The sequence below is a fragment of the Rhinatrema bivittatum genome, chromosome 3 (assembly GCF_901001135.1).
Source record: "Rhinatrema bivittatum chromosome 3, aRhiBiv1.1, whole genome shotgun sequence".
Taxonomy (NCBI): Eukaryota; Metazoa; Chordata; class Amphibia; order Gymnophiona; family Rhinatrematidae; genus Rhinatrema; species Rhinatrema bivittatum.
The window spans coordinates 515,338,853-515,355,432 of record NC_042617.1 but is presented as its reverse complement, the minus strand read 5'-3'; the positions used below and the strand labels follow the sequence as shown (position 1 = coordinate 515,355,432).

General features: G+C 44.3%; 1 protein-coding gene and 1 long non-coding RNA gene across 4 annotated transcripts in view; one reads left to right on the top strand and one right to left on the bottom strand.

Moving 5' to 3' along the window:
* PTK2B (protein tyrosine kinase 2 beta) overlaps positions 1-16,580 on the bottom strand; it is a 330,459-nt gene that overhangs the window by 140,720 nt on the left and 173,159 nt on the right. The gene's annotated exons all lie outside the window — the stretch shown is intronic.
* On the top strand, positions 3,618-4,149 carry LOC115088188. The gene is made up of 3 exons (XR_003855721.1): positions 3,618-3,656; positions 3,892-3,963; positions 4,113-4,149. It is a non-coding gene; the product is annotated as an uncharacterized LOC115088188 (long non-coding RNA).

Here is a 16,580-nt window from a genome sequence, read left to right as displayed (position 1 = left end):
TGTATTTGGACTCAGGTTGTTACAGCTGCGATCTTGTGTGATAAACTTAAATTTCCAAGTACAATACACTGTATCATTGATGCTTTTTACTTTATGTGCACTTCGTAGCCTTGTAAATGCGAATCATCTGTTGGATCCCCAATTCAGACAAAGTTTTGAGCATGTACTGAGACTAGAACAGCTTGCACGTCACTTTCTGAATCCCCGTCTCCGCTCATAATAGCGATCATGGAAATTCAAGTTTACCACACAAGATCGCAGCTTTAACAACCTGAGTCCAAATACATCTAAGCCCCTGAGGCAGCCATTCGGCAGACGGCGAAACTCGGCCCGAGTCGGGCTTTTAGAAAAGTACACGTCTCCACTGCAATAAAGTTTAGAAAAAGACTGTGGCATCTAATTCCTGTTGCTTTCCTGACGGCTCTCTTAGATTGCCTTCCTTTTCTGTTTTTTGGCAACTCCCTTGAAATGGCACCCTATCTGCCATACCTCTGTGGGAACCCTGCCTCCCCATTTCTGCATTGCGAATTACTCCCTCGGAAATCCCCCTGTGCTTATCCCATGCTTTCTTGAATTCAGTTACTGTTCTTGCCTCCACCACGAGGCCATTCCACGCATCCACCACCCTCTCTATAAAGGAACATTTCCTAAGATTGCTCCTGAGCCTACCCCCTTTTACCCTCATCCCATCTAGTGCCCTCCCCTGCTTCTTGACCCATTGTACCCATATTATCTCAGACAAATACTGTATTTTTCTAATCTAGTTTTTAAAAACACAAAATGACGAAGAATCCACAACCAACCGAGGGAGTCAAGCATTGAAAGCAGTTACCTCAGGCAGGGCATCAAAAACAATAAAGGGGATGGAATAGTCCCCTTATAAAAAGACTAAATGGGTTAGGGCTCTTCAGCGTGAAGAACCCAGAGGACATAAGAGAGATTAATACACTTTCAAACAGTATTATCACATGAATGTGTCCGGCAAGATCTATCTTGACATGTTTGTAAATTTATTAAAAAAAAAAAAAAAAAAAAATGTAAAAAGTTACCATCAAATCTACTCCTTGATGTGTGCATGCACAATTTTGACGACAGCAAATTGTACCACAATGCGTGTGATCCTGCTCGACGGAAAAGTGTCCTAAAATTCCACATCAGGAGCACTACATTTCTCCTGCACTATTGAGACACGGGGATTCAAGATTTAAATAACTTTATTGGCATGGCAATTTTACATGTATTGCCAACTTAACACGCAGAATAATTAAAATAAAAGGGTAGGAAAAGATGGGAAAATTACAAAATGGTAATAAATAAAGGAAAAGTACATGAACAAAAAGTACAGCATCAGGGAATGTCTCAGGTTTTGGTGCTAGTCCGCGTTGTCCCTCGGTCAGGTTTAATTTCAGGCCTGGTGGCAGGCCACAACATATTTTGCTGCTATAGCTGCTGTTTCTCTTCTTTCCCCTTATATTCTAAAGAGTTTTTCTCTCTCATTCTTTTGTGGGAAGTCTGGGATTTTCTCTGTTAGCGCTGGGAAACGTGCATCTTTGATATCTTTGTATTTTCCACAGCATGGGAGGAAATGCATTTCTGTTCCTATTTCTCATGTTGCATTGCATGCAGAGCCTCTCTTCTTGGAGTCTCCTGTTTAGTTTTTATCTGCATCTTTCTATTTCTAATTTGTGTTTACTTATCCCGTATTTGGTGAGGGTTTGACTGGTTTTTTTGCATTTGTGACTGAGGTGAGGTATTCTGCTGGCATGTATTTCTGTGTAGGGATCTGTAGCAGTCCGACTTGTTCTGTTTTCCAATTTGCATCTCCCAATATGAGATGTACTGGTGTTCTAGGGCATGCTGCAATAATTGCATTGCAGTCTTTTTGTATGCCAGACTCCTGGTATTAGTGCTAGATTGATAGGGCAAGTTTGCTACATAGGTACTAAGTGTGTTTACTAGGGATGTGAATCGTTTTTCAACGATTAAAATTATCGTCCGATAATGTTAATATCGTCTTAAATCGTTATAGAACACGCACTAACTCCCCGTTAGTGCGCACTAACTCGATTTAGTGCGCACTAACTGAAAATGATACAAATAAACACTTTCCAGGTCACTGAAGGTCAGTTAGGAATGAATATGTGTTCCTATTGGCTGGCTGCCCTCTTATCTATTGATGTTACCAAGGTTACCACTGAGGTGATGGTTGGGGGGATGGGAAATGGAACTGGAAACTAACGAACACCAACAGAAAATGAAACAAAGTGTTCACACTTCCCAGGTCAGTAAAGGTCACTTAGGAATGAATATGTATGTATGTATTCCTATTGGCTGGCTGTGCTCTTATCTATTGATGTTACCAAGGCTAACACTGAGGTAATGGTTGGGGGGATGTGAAATGGAAACAGTTGGAAGCTTGACAAAAAAAGTAATGTAATGATCAGCACTCACGTGACTAGAACTTGTTTGTTTATTATTTTTGTTAGCAGGCACCTGAAATGCTAGTGCATGTTGAATTTGCCAATCACTGTGCATTTTAGAAAGGTGGTCCTGGCTGGAACTGTACACAGTTCAAATATATGTAATTGATTGTTGGTAAGTGTAGTTTTTAAGTAGCCACACTGGCACAAGTATGTTTACTTTTCCTCCTACTTAACTCACTAGCTCAGCTTTGTAAGAAGGGCTTCTCTGCTTGTGTGTTGTTTTTGTTTGGTGTGAGGAGAGCAGAAACATCAGATCTTTATTCAATCTACTACAGTCATCTCTTACAGTGCCCTATCCCTATTAATACCAGGAGTGTTGTGATCTTCCTGCACACAGTGCCCTAACCCTGATACCAGTCTGAGACAGCTCCCTCCCTGCATTACTAGTGAGAGGCTGGCTTCACAGACAGGGGGGAGCTGCCTGACCCTCACTCCTGACTTCCCCCATGTCCCAGCTAGTGAACGGTGTGTGGGTGAGGGGGGGGGGGAGGAGGATGGTGAAGTCTGAGACAGCTCCCTCCCTGCATTACTAGTGAGAGGCTGGCTTCACAGACAGGGGGGAGCTGCCTGACCCTCACTCCCGACTTCCCCCATGTCCCAGCTAGTGAATAGTGTGTGGGTGAGTGGTGGGGGGGGGGGGGGAGGGGAGGGAGGGATGGGAAGGGAGAGACAGCCCCTGCATTCAGGGGCTGTCTCTCCCTTCCCATCCCTCCCAGGGAGTGGGGCTGTCTCTCCCTTCCCATCCCTCACAGGGAGTGGGGCTGCTTGCCCCTTCACCTCCCCCCACCCCCTCCCCTTCCCCTTCTCTCTCCCATATACCAGCAGTGGGGGATGTGAAGGGTGGGATACTTCAGCCCTTTGCATTCTGAGCTTCTGAACTTACTTTTTTCATCTTCTTTTTTATTTTCTCATTGTAGATGGATCGTGATAGGGAGTCAGCCCAACCGTCCTCCTCAAAGGCAGATCGTGATGCTAGGTCCAGGAAGCCACGGTTCACACAGGCAGATGTGGACCTCCTAGCCCGGCTACTCCTCCTGGATGAGGAGCATCTCTACACCCCCTCAGGCAGCAGGCCTAACCTTCAAAGGGAGACTGCAGCCTGGGTGGCTCTCCAGGAGGAGTTCTGCCGGAGAGCCTCTTACCCGCGTGAGATCGAAGATCTCAAGAAGAAAGGTGAGAGATAATGTTAGTGGTGTATTATATTTATTTATATTTATTTATCATTTCGAAATGATGGGATTTGTATTTGGGAATTTTGAATGCCACATTAAAAGATAGCTAAGTATTTTTTTATTACTAAATTTTATATATTGCATAAAAAAAATAACCTAGTAGGGCATGTTGTGTTTGTAATTAATTTATTAATCAATTAATGTTATTCTATTTCCTTTCTACCTCTAATTCTCAGGTCGGCATCTGAGACTTCACGAGGGTGATTGGCTTGAGGAGGTCCGCCTGACTTTAGCGCGTCCTTCGCCTGGTAGGTTGTTTGAGAATACTACACAAGTACACAAATATTATTCAATTAATTGTAATGGAATTTGTGTTTAATATTGTTTGTCAGTTCCAATTCCTTTTTTTTTAATTTTAACTCTTGTTCTCTGAAATTTGATCTGTGTCTTCGTACAGAACCACACACCAGCAGGGACGAGGCGGGGCTTCCTGGGCCCAGTGGCTGTCAGCAGAGGAGGACGGAGGGAACCGTCACTGGTGGGCCAGGTATTATATTATTAGATATTAGATAATTGAGCCCTGACCATTGACCAACATGCTGCAAATGTGAATGGGGGATGAATGTGAGACTGAGGGAAGGGGGTATTAGTCACTGTGAGAGGGGAGGGAGGCAGTGGGAGGAAGAGGATGAGTGAGGAAGAAGAACTGTAGAAGAGTGCCATGTTAAAAAATGAACTGAAAAACATTTTTTTTTAATGTAGCACATGTGTACGGGCTTAATGGCTTGTATTTTGGGCCACAGGGCCAGTACGTATGTTGTAGTAGTAGTAGTTTGTCTAGTATCTGTCTGAGGCAGAAAATCAAAATTATTGTTTGTGATCAGTCAGTTATATAGGGTGGGATAGATGTATGTTATGTTATATATTTATATAATATTATCTCTAATTATCTAGAATGATATCCCTCCACTCTCCCTCTCCGAGGTTGTAGACTATAAACTCATTTTTCCAAAACCCTGCAATTTAGTAAACTAAGGGGTTGAATGTATTTTAATATTATAAACTTGCTGGTGTGTACAATACTGGTTTGTGGCCCTCGAGGACCATAACTGCCCACCCCTGTTCTATATCTTATGTAGAATTTTTTACATTTCTTTACAGGGCAAGAAGAGGCAGCCACAGCCACCAGTGCCACTGCCAGTGCCCAAAGGATGGAGGCAGCCACAGCCGGGCCCAGCAGCACCAGCACTGCTGCTTTACTCCCTGCAGGATCTCCTCCAAGCTGCGTATGCACTGCACATGCGCAGTTTGGCATACTGAAGGAGATCCTGCAGGGAGTAAACAGCATCAGGGCAGATGTCAAGGATGTGCAGAGGAGGCTGTCAGCCATGGAGGAGGCCTTTCAGGAGCGGAGGGCACAGGTATCTCATCCTCATGAGATGCCTCATGAGGAGGAGATGCCACTGCCCTCTGCTCCAGAGCAGGATCCTCCTCTCGGGTTGCCATTCTCCTCTCCACATCCTTGAGTACTGGGTGCTAACACATAATTTTTTTTTGGTATGTTGTCATTGTAAAGTTATATTTTTATAACAGTGTTATTTAATTTCGTTATAGTTTTGTAGTTAATAAAATGTTTTAAATTTGAGAAATATTAGTGGACTGAATTATTAAAATTATTATAAATTGGGATTTATAGTCAACAGATTTTCTAACATGCACACAGCAATAAAATTACCAGTGTTATCAATTAGTCTTTCAGTTTCCACTCCAGTCCATCTGCAACTCATCAAGATCAGCCTCAGCTTCCCCCATTTCTCCCAGACCACGACATAGTCATGATTTGACTGTTAAGACTTCTTATACTATCACTTACTCCAGATAAAGAGCGAGAGTAAATATAAAGCTGCCAAATCTACACATACAGTAAATCTCTTATAAAATAGCAACTAACATACATAAATGTTGGCCTCCACTTGGGAACACCTAGACCATCCCTTTTTTTCACACGTGTAGATTTACTCATGTTGTACTAAGTATATAAAGAAGTATATGCTATTTATTTACACACGTAAATGCTGTTTTTTATTAATGCAACTTGAAAATTCAACTTAACATGTATCTGCTCCGCAGGGAGAAATAATTAAATCTCGGCCAGAGAAACCTTTTACTGACCACAGGGAGGTTAAGTAACTCATGACACAACTGGAGATGGTTTTGATTTAGGCACTAACTTACGTGGTCAGGCTTTATTATAGAGAGTGAGACAAATTGGTCCCTATAAACCAGGGTTTTCCAAATAAATAACCACTCACTAAGCCGGATTTTATGCATGATGTAAATTTGCATATACTGAGTCCCCATGATATGCAAATGTATCTCATGCATAATTTTTTGAGGATATTCTAAAAATCCAACTGGCTGTGGAATCCCCAGGACTGGTTTGGTAAGCTGAGCTATAAACTGTCTCAGCCTGAAAAATAAACCATGCCCCTATCACATATACATTAACTGCTTAGAGCGACTATGTTCAAAACTCAAAAATACTTTAACTGCCTGTTCTCTAACTGCTGCTAAATAAGCGCACACAGTTGATAGACACAAACTTAGGTTTCTTGCTTGCACGTACAAAGTCCTTATTCATCAAGCTGACAAGATAGATGATAACAGCACAGCAGACACCTGAGGTGAAGAGGCAGGGTCAGTTCTATCATGAGGCAGTGCTACTGCTGAATGCTCCACCCTGCTGTGTTCCCAAACGACCTTGCATCCCCATCCTAGACAAGAGACTCACTCCTCCTCCCAGTCACAGCAAATTTTCACATTATCAAGCAGCGGAAGGTTCATTTTGATGAAAACCAATTCCTCAACTAAGTCTGGATTCAAACGTGCACGGTGTGGACTCACAATGTTCCCTGTCAATGAAAATACTCTTTCACTTTGCACACTGGTGGGTGGGCAGGAAAGAAAGTGTTGTGCTACTATGGAAAGATAAGGCCACATTGAAGCTTTTTCTGCCCAATATCGCAGAGGATCTGACTCCATGCTCTGAACTTGCTCAGAGAGAAAAGCCTTCACATGAATTTTTGCAACCTTATCTTGCAGGTATTGCTGCTGGTTAGCAGCACCACCAGTCTCAAATCTGACACATCTTGCTCTTGCTTTTGAAATAGCACCAGTTGCATGAAATTTGGGAGGAGAATGGGTTGTCATCATGGGAGGGAAGCAGCTGGTGGAACTGGAAGCAGCTGAGCAGGATGGAGTGGGAGGAGTTGAAATCTTTTCAACCATTTGAATCAACTTATTTGTCCAGGATGCAAGAGTATTGCACTTGAGAGCAATACTGCCTTTCACACGTGGGTCACACATAGTAGCTAACATATAGCTATCCTTTTCCATTAGAGGTTTCAACCTTTTCTGTACTTGCTCTTGTAAGCATCTCACAAGCTGCAACACTTCCTTCGACAAATCTGTCTGATGCAGAAATTCCTGTAATACCTGCTCCAGATCATATATTACAGGAATGATATCACCTAACGTGGCTGTAGCTGCACTCAGTTCATCAGTATATTCTTTGAAAGGCTTGAGGACATACACCATCTGTGCAATGTTTGTCCAGTCCTGACATCCAAGTGGATTTTCCAATCCAATTTCAGATTCCATTGCCAAGTCATGCAGAGGTGTCTGTTGTTCAGACAACCTCTCCAACATAAGATAGGTGGAATTCCATCTGGTAGGCACATCCTGAACGAGGTTATGCAATGGTGCCCTAACTGCTTTTTGTTTTTCTCTGAGTTCCTTCCCACTTTTCACACTGCGATTGAAATGCCCAGTTATTTTGCGGCACTTTTCAATCAACCGCTTCAGGGCTTGACGACTAGTACCTTGCACTTCCTTGGCACCTAGCCCCAACGCATCCCTCACTACCAGGTGCAGTGTATGTGCAAAGCATCGGATGCCTTTGAATCCACCATCCTCCAGAGCCTTACTCATATTGGCAGCATTGTCAGTAATGATATATCCATTTAAACGTTCCATATCACTGCTTCTAAGTAGCCCTTTCCATCCTTCCATCATCCCCTGAATTGTCTGTAGGATATTTTCAGAAGTATGTCTCTTGTCTAGCACTTGAGAATGCAGTAAAGCCCACCGGTATCCTGGAGAAAGCTTTTTGGAGCTGCTGGTGCTACTGCCACTGCTTGTGCTTCTGCTGTCAGTTAATGCCTCATCCAGCTGCCACCAATGCGCTGTTAGAGACAAATATGCATGTGTTGCATTCTTACTAGTCCAAAGATCAGTGGTGAGATGTATGCTCCTTCCCTTTGCCCTTGCCATCACAATCTGCATTTCAGCACGACATTGTGAGTACAGGGAAGGAATCACCTGACGGGTAAATGTAGTTCTTGATGGAATTTTGTACTCAGGGGCTACAAGATGCATCAGCTGCTTAAATCCCTCATTCTCTACAATCTGCAGTGGCTGATCATCCACAGCAATCATTACAGCAATTTGTCGTGTCAACACTTTGGATACTACTTGCTTCCTAGTCCGTGAAATGGAAGAAGGACACCACCCCATCTCCTCAACAGTAGCTTGCCGCTGCTGCCGTGGAAGAGGAGAAGGAGAAGACTGCTTCTGCTTCACATACACACAATCTTCTGATGTAATTTCCTTCTGTGGCTTCCCTGCAGCTTCTTCTGCAAGCAACAGTGCTCTATGTTCTCTTTCCAGGTGATATTTCATGTTGGTGGTAGTAAGATGTACAAGAGTTCTTCCACGGCTCACCATCCTTTTACAATGGATACATTGAGCACATCTCCAATCATCAGTAACATTAAAATGATTCCAAACCTTTGATGTTTTTCTACTGTCCCTTACTCTAGGCTGGACATTTCTTGTCAGTGTTGTCATCAGAGTAGGTGTAGAAGTACTAGGAGTAGAAGTAGCAGAAGTTGGTGTTGTAGTAACCTGCAAATTTTCAACTGGTTTAGGAATAGAGAGGATACTACTGGCACTGACAGTGGTTTTTTTTGACAATCGGACTACCATCATCTGATTCATCATCACTACTATCACTGTCATTGGTGGTGTTCTTCTCCTCATCCTGAATATCATCATTGTCATCCTCCTCCTCAGACTCAGAGTCCTCTGATTCTCTATTCAGCACTTTCTGTAGCACTTCATCCATCAATAAACGTTGCTGCTGCTGCTGCACAGATTTCACTTTCACCTTTCCAGATTTTGCTCCTTCCTTGTCCTGCAAGTTACCTTGCTCCTTTACATTTGCTGAAGTAGAAGGGGTATCATCAAATCGCAGTTTTTTCCTAATGACTGGAATTTTCTTTCCAGTAGCACTTTTCTTCTTACCAGCAAACATTTTAAAACGTTATGGCTGCAAGTCCAGTCCAGTACCAACAAGTAAGCTGGCACAGCAGTGTACTGAGTGAGCAGCACCTAATAGATAAGATATAAAGAAGGGTTAAATAGTTAGGGAGTGACTTCGTCAGTCAGTGACAGGTCACTGTGTGATAATCTGACTAGTGGCTCACTTGCGTGGCTAGTAGCCAGCCACTAGCCAATGACACTAGGCTACCCCATAATATTATATTTAATTATACTTGCACTACTAACACAAACAATTTGTTTATAAATTTAAGGCTCACGTGCAAGTCCAGCACCAACACAGGGGTAGTGGCTGGCTAGTGTCTAGTGTAAGACGACACACTAGTTTAGTAGACTGATATTTCAGTATTTATTTAATCAATCACCAGCTGCAGCTAATACAGTCCACTGATTGATTGATAAGATTATATATATATAAAGGAGACCTGCCTTTTCAACAAGCTGGAGTCAGTGTCTGCAGTAAAGGAGACCTGCCTTTTCCACAAGATGGAGTTAGTGTGTGCTGTAAAGGAGACCTGCCTTGTCCCCAAGCTTGAGTCAGTGTGTGCAGTAAAGGAGACCTCGTAGGGATGTGAATCGTTTTTTTGATGATTTAAAATATCGTCCTATATATTTTAAATCGTCAAAAATCGTTAGAGCTGCGACACAATAACAATTCCTCCGATTTATCATCTAAAAAATCATAAATCGGGGGAAGGGGGAGGGGAAGGGGAGGACGGGAAAACCGGCACACTAAAAACAACCCTAAAACCCACCCTGACCCTTTAAAATAAATCCCCCACCCTCCCGAACCCCCCCCAAAGTGCCTTAAATTACCTGGGATCCACTGGGGGGCAGGGCGGGGAAACCGGCACGCTAAAGCAACCCTAAAACCCACCCTGACCCTTTAAAATAAATCCCCCACCCTCCTGCCAGGGTTAGGGCACTGTGTGCTGGAAGATCACAACACCCCGACCCTTGAAAATAAATCCCCCACCCTCCCGAACCCCCCCAAAGTGCCTTAAATTACCTGGGGTCCAGTGGGGGGCAGGGCGGGGAAACCGGCACGCTAAAGCAACCCTAAAACCCACCCCGACCCTTTAAAATAAATCCCCCACCCTCCCGAACCCCCCCAAAGTGCCTTATATTACCTGGGGTCCATTGGGGGGAAGGGCGGGGAAACCGGCACGCTAAAGCAACCCTAAAACCCACCCCGACCCTTTAAAATAAATCCCCCACCCTCCCGAACCCCCCCAAAGTGCCTTATATTACCTGGGGTCCATTGGGGGGGAGGGCGGGGAAACCAGCACGCTAAAGCAACCCTAAAACCCACCCTGACCCTTTAAAATAAATCCCCCACCCTCCCGAACCCCCCAAAGTGCCTTAAATTACCTGGGGTCCAGTGGGGGGTAGGGCGGGGAAACCGGCACGCTAAAGCAACCCTAAAACACACCCTGACCCTTTAAAATAAATCCCCCACCCTCCTGCCAGGGTTAGGGCACTGTGTGCTGGAAGATCACAACACCCCGACCCTTGAAAATAAATCCCCCACCCTCCCGAACCCCCCCAAAGTGCCTTAAATTACCTGGGGTCCAGTGGGGGGCAGGGCGGGGAAACCGGCACGCTAAAGCAACCCTAAAACCCACCCCGACCCTTTAAAATAAATCCCCCACCCTCCCGAACCCCCGCAAAGTGCCTTATATTACCTGGGGTCCATTGGGGGGGAGGGCGGGGAAACCGGCACGCTAAAGCAACCCTAAAACCCACCCCGACCCTTTAAAACAAATCCCCCACCCTCCCGAACCCCCCCAAAGTGCCTTATATTACCTGGGGTCCATTGGGGGGGAGGGCGGGGAAACCGGCACGCTAAAGCAACCCTAAAACCCACCCTGACCCTTTAAAATAAATCCCCCATCCTCCCGAACCCCCCAAAGTGCCTTAAATTACCTGGGGTCCAGTGGGGGGTAGGGCGGGGAAACCGGCACGCTAAAGCAACCCTAAAACACACCCTGACCCTTTAAAATAAATCCCCCACCCTCCTGCCAGGGTTAGGGCACTGTGTGCAGGAAGATCACAACACCCCGACCCTTGAAAATAAATCCCCCACCCTCCCGAACCCCCCCAAAGTGCCTTAAATTACCTGGGGTCCAGTGGGGGGTAGGGCGGGGAAACCGGCACGCTAAAGCAACCCTAAAACCCACCCTGACCCTTTAAAATAAATCCCCCACCCTCCTGCCAGGGTTAGGGCACTGTGTGCAGGAAGATCACAACACCCCGACCCTTGAAAATAATTCCCCCACCCTCCCGAACCCCCCCAAAGTGCCTTAAATTACCTGGGGTCCAGTGGGGGGCAGGGCGGGGAAACCGGCACGCTAAAGCAACCCTAAAACCCACCCCGACCCTTTAAAATAAATCCCCCACCCTCCTGCCAGGGTTAGGGCACTGTGTGCAGGAAGATCACAACACCCCGATCCTTGAAAATAAATCCCCCACCCTCCCGAACCCCCCCAAAGTGCCTTAAATTACCTGGGGTCCAGTGGGGGGCAGGGCCGAAAAACCGGCACGCTAAAGCAACCCTAAAACCCACCCTGACCCTTTAAAATAAATCCCCCACCCTCCTGCCAGGGTTAGGGCACTGTGTGCAGGAAGATCACAACACCCCGACCCTTGAAAATAAATCCCCCACCCTCCCGAACCCCCCCCAAAGTGCCTTAAATTACCTGGGGTCCAGTGGGGGGCAGAGCGGGGAAACCGGCACGCTAAAGCAACCCTAAAACCCACCCAGACCCTTTAAAATAAATCCCCCACCCTCCTGCCAGGGTTAGGGCACTGTGTGCAGGAAGATCACAACACCCCGACCCTTGAAAATAAATCCCCCACCCTCCCGAACCCCCCCAAAGTGCCTTAAATTACCTGGGGTCCAGTAGGGGGCAGGGCGGGGAAACCGGCACGCTAAAGCAACCCTAAAACCCACCCTGACCCTTTAAAATAAATCCCCCACCCTCCTGCCAGGGTTAGGGCACTGTGTGCAGGAAGATCACAACACCCCGACCCTTGAAAATAAATCCCCCACCCTCCCGAACCCCCCCAAAGTGCCTTAAATTACCTGGGGTCCAGTGGGGGGCAGGGCGGGGAAACCGGCACGCTAAAGCAATCCTAAAACCCACCCCGACCCTTTAAAATAAATCCCCCACCCTCCTGAACCCCCCCAAAGTGCCTTATATTACCTGGGGTCCATTGGGGGGGAGGGCGGGGAAACCGGCACGCTAAAGCAACCCTAAAACCCACCCTGCTATGGCCAGCGCCATTTTCCTTATGAAAAAACAATTCGCGCCAGGAGATCGCTCCCGGACCCCCGCTGGACCCCCAGGGACTTTTGGCCAGCTTGGGGGGGGCCTCCTGACCCCCACAAGACTTGCCAAAAGCCCAGCAGGGGTCCGGAACGACCTCCTGCAGTCGAATCGTGTTGTCTACGGGCGGCGCCCTTTTGCGCAAATGGAGATTCACATCTCTAGAGACCTGCCTTATCACCAAACTGGAGTCAGTGTGTGCAGTAAAGGAGACCTGCCTTGTCCCCACCCAAGCTGGAGTCAGTGTGTGCGCATATTATAATGCAATGCACAGGAAGCAATGAGGTGACTGCAGGAGTAGTGCACTGGCTGCCTACCTAGGCTTGAATATATTAATGCTGCAGTACTAATACAAATAAATTATAATTCTGCTAAACTGCCACTAGCCTCACCAGTTACACTAGCCAAGTAGCTTAGTCAGACATTCACCACCACCTAATAATAATGAATTATTAATTCAGTGATATAACAAATCATTTTAAAAAAATTGAGTAGGTTAATATAAGAGATGACTGTAGTAGATTGAATAAAGATCTGATGTTTCTGCTCTCCTCACACCAAACAAAAACAACACACAAGCAGAGAAGCCCTTCTTACAAAGCTGAGCTAGTGAGTTAAGTAGGAGGAAAAGTAAACATACTTGTGCCAGTGTGGCTACTTAAAAAATACACTTACCAACAATCAATTACATATATTTGAACTGTGTACAGTTCCAGCCAGGACCACCTTTCTAAAATGCACAGTGATTGGCAAATTCAACATGCACGTGTCTGCTAACAAAAATAATAAACAAAGAAGTTCTAGTCACGTGAGTGCTGATCATCACATGTCAAGCTTCCAACTGTTTCCATTTCACATCCCCCCAACCATTACCTCAGTGGTAACCTTGGTAACATCAATAGATAAGAGCACAGCCAGCCAATAGGAATACATATTCATTCCTAAGTGACCTTTACTGACCTGGGAAGTGTGAACACTTTGTTTCATTTTCTGTTGGTGTTCATGAGTTTCCAGTTCCATTTCCCATCCCCCCAACCATCACCTCAGTGGTAACCTTGGTAACATCAATAGATAAGAGGGCTGCCAGCCAATAGGAACACATATTCATTCCTAACTGACCTTCAGTGACCTGGAAAGTGTTTATTTGTATCATTTTCAGTTAGTGCGCACTAACTCGAGTTAGTGCGCACTAATCGGAAAAAACGATTTTTAACGATTTTTCAACGAAATAATCGTGCCAAACACGATTTTCTTCTCCTGCCACACGATTTCTATCGTTAAGACGATATGGAAAACGATTCACATCTCTAGTGTTTACTCCAGGGTTTGTGTTACTTTACAGAGAGCCTGGTAGTGGAGGGAATTTGCTTTGCTGTTAATGAGTTGGCACCAGAATATGAATATAACCTTTTTGCATGTTAAGTAGTAGGAAGAAGCGCCCTAAATCTGCTCTGCACCCATTAGGGGTGTTTCTGTGGACACGAAGAATCTGTTTGCAAAACTAGAGGTATAGGATTTCTATTGGGTTCTGTCCCATTCTGTATAATTTGGAGTTAATGGTAAATCCCAGACCTCCCTCCCATATAAGAGGACTGGTTGAATGTTATCAAATAACTGTTGGAATTTTCTAGAAGGATCTTTGCTGCCTATAGGTCTTTTAAGAGCTTTTTCTTGTAAGTATGTATAATCTAATGCAGGGGTTCTCAACCCAGCCCTCAGGACATTCCTAAACAGTCAGGTTTTCAGGATCTCCACAATGAATATGCATAAGTTATATTTGCATACAATAGAGACAGTGCATGCAACTCTGCCTAGTACATATTCACTGTGGATATCTTGAAAATCTGACTGGCCAGGTGTGTCCCAGACTGGAATGAGAACCACTGGTCTAAGGCAGTGTTTCCCAACCCTTGCCTGGAGGCACAACTAACCAGTCGGGTTTTCAGAATTGCCATAATGAATAGAACAGTGCTACAAGCCCTAATGTTTAGCAGCATCGATTACTGCAATGCCCTGTTACTTGGACTACCCTATTCAACCCTGAGACCTCTGCAAATTATCCAGAATGCAGCAGCAAGGATACTAACTGGAATCCGTAAACAGGACTATATAACCCCAATATTCATCGACTTACATTGGCTCCCAATTGAACAAAGTATAAATTCAGTGAGATAACAATTTGCTTTGTACCACTATATTATTTTTCCCTTTCATTGTTCCACTGTTCTCTCCCCTCCCCCCCCAGTTAACAAGTTTATTGTAAAGCACTATTGCATATGTTCGTTAACAAGTTTATTGTAAAGTTTGTTTATTGTAAATGTTTATTGTTTATTGTAAAGCACTGTTGCACATGTTCGATCTAGTTGGCACAGCTGCAATGTTTCTGTTAATTGTGAACCAATGTGAGGTTACTAAACAAATGTCGGTATATAAAAACTGCAAATAAATAAATAAAGGATACAATACAAAGTCCTAACAATTCTCCATAAAGCAATACATACAGAAAGTTCAGAATGGATAACGGCATCCATACGATTACACACTCTACAGAGAAATTTGCGATCATTAAATAAAGGTTTATTGGCAATTCCATCACTATCATCCGCCAGATTAACAGCAGTAAGAGAAAGAGCAATATCCTTAGCAGCCCCTAAGACTTGGAATATGCAATCAGTGGAACTAAGGTTAGAACCCAGACAGATAGATTTCAGAAAACCTCTAAAAATATGGCTATTCAAACAAGCCTATAGTGAGAATAACACCTGAGCAGTCAAGATAATGTAGTGAAGAAGCAATTTATGAGTGACGTGGAACCCGCTTTTTGGTAGATGCATGATTTGTTAGAAACTTTATAAGGTACTAGCTATTGTTAATCACTTATTGTTTTATGTTTGATATGATTTTTATGTTTTTAAAGATGTGAAGGTTACGTCCATTAACCGGTATAGAAAAAAAACTGTTAAATAAAATAAATAAAGAAATAGAATATGCATGAGGTAGATTCGCAAATGTATGCAAATCTCTCTCATGCATATGCATTGTGGATAACCTGAAAACCCAAAAGGTTAGGTGTGCCTCCAGCAGAGGATTGGGAAACTCTGGTCTGGGGCTCAACCTCTTGTTTAGTTAGGAAGATTTTGAATTTATATTGGAGATTTTTTGGTCTTTTCTGGAAAATAAAAAAATAAAGTTTGTTTTCTTCACGTTTATTTGTATATGATTTGCAGTAAGTTTCTAGCAGGTTTATATTCTCTCGTAGATCTTCTGCAGTGGGGGACAGAATGACCAAATCATCTGCACATAGCAGGCATTTGGCTTTTGAGTTATTTCGTTTTCGCCCTGGGGCTGAGGAGCTCTCAAGCACTATGGGGAGGTCATTGATTATAGACTTTGACGAGGGTGAGCCTCAGGGCCCAATCCCTATCGCACGCCTTGCGCTCCTGTTTGAAGCCGCCTACCTTCATGTTTATTTTTACCTTACAGCTAATGGCTGAATACATGGATTTAATTATACCATAGAGTTCTCCTCCTCCCCCCAATTCCAGGTGACAGTAGTTTAAAGTTGAGGTCAGAGTGAAGGCAGTAAAGTTAATAAAACAGGAGCAGATTTGCTCACCAGAGGGCAGGCTGCTGCAATGTATATTCCTGCAGTTGAGACAGTGCGACTGGTTTGGATCCAAAAAATAAACAATGACTGTGGTCAGGTTTTGATAATTTAAGTAAGTTTGATCTCTTTATATCTGACATCGAGGCACTCAAAATGAGGAAATCTGTTTCCCCAAAGGTACTGGGCAGCCAAATTGCTGCCCAGTATCAAATACACAAAAATAGCTGCCTGCTAACAAACCTTAGAACTTGGTTTCCAAAACGGAAAGTAGATAGTCCTCTAAGAATAACTGCACATAAGAACTGCTTGTTATATAAAAGGTTTCTTCACAGTGATCCTGTGTGAAGGGAAGGGTTCCATAACTTACAAGCTCATTATGGAAATATTCTTAATCCTTACTTTTGATAAGATGGAACAATATATACATCTGATGAAAACCTTTGTACACTGTTTATACCATAAATAGGGTTTTCTTTAAAACAAAGGTAGGCAACTCCAGTCCTGAGGTGCCTCAAACAGTTATAGTTTTCAGGAGATCCACAATGAATATGCCTGAGCTGGATCTGCATACAGCGGAGGCAGTGCATGC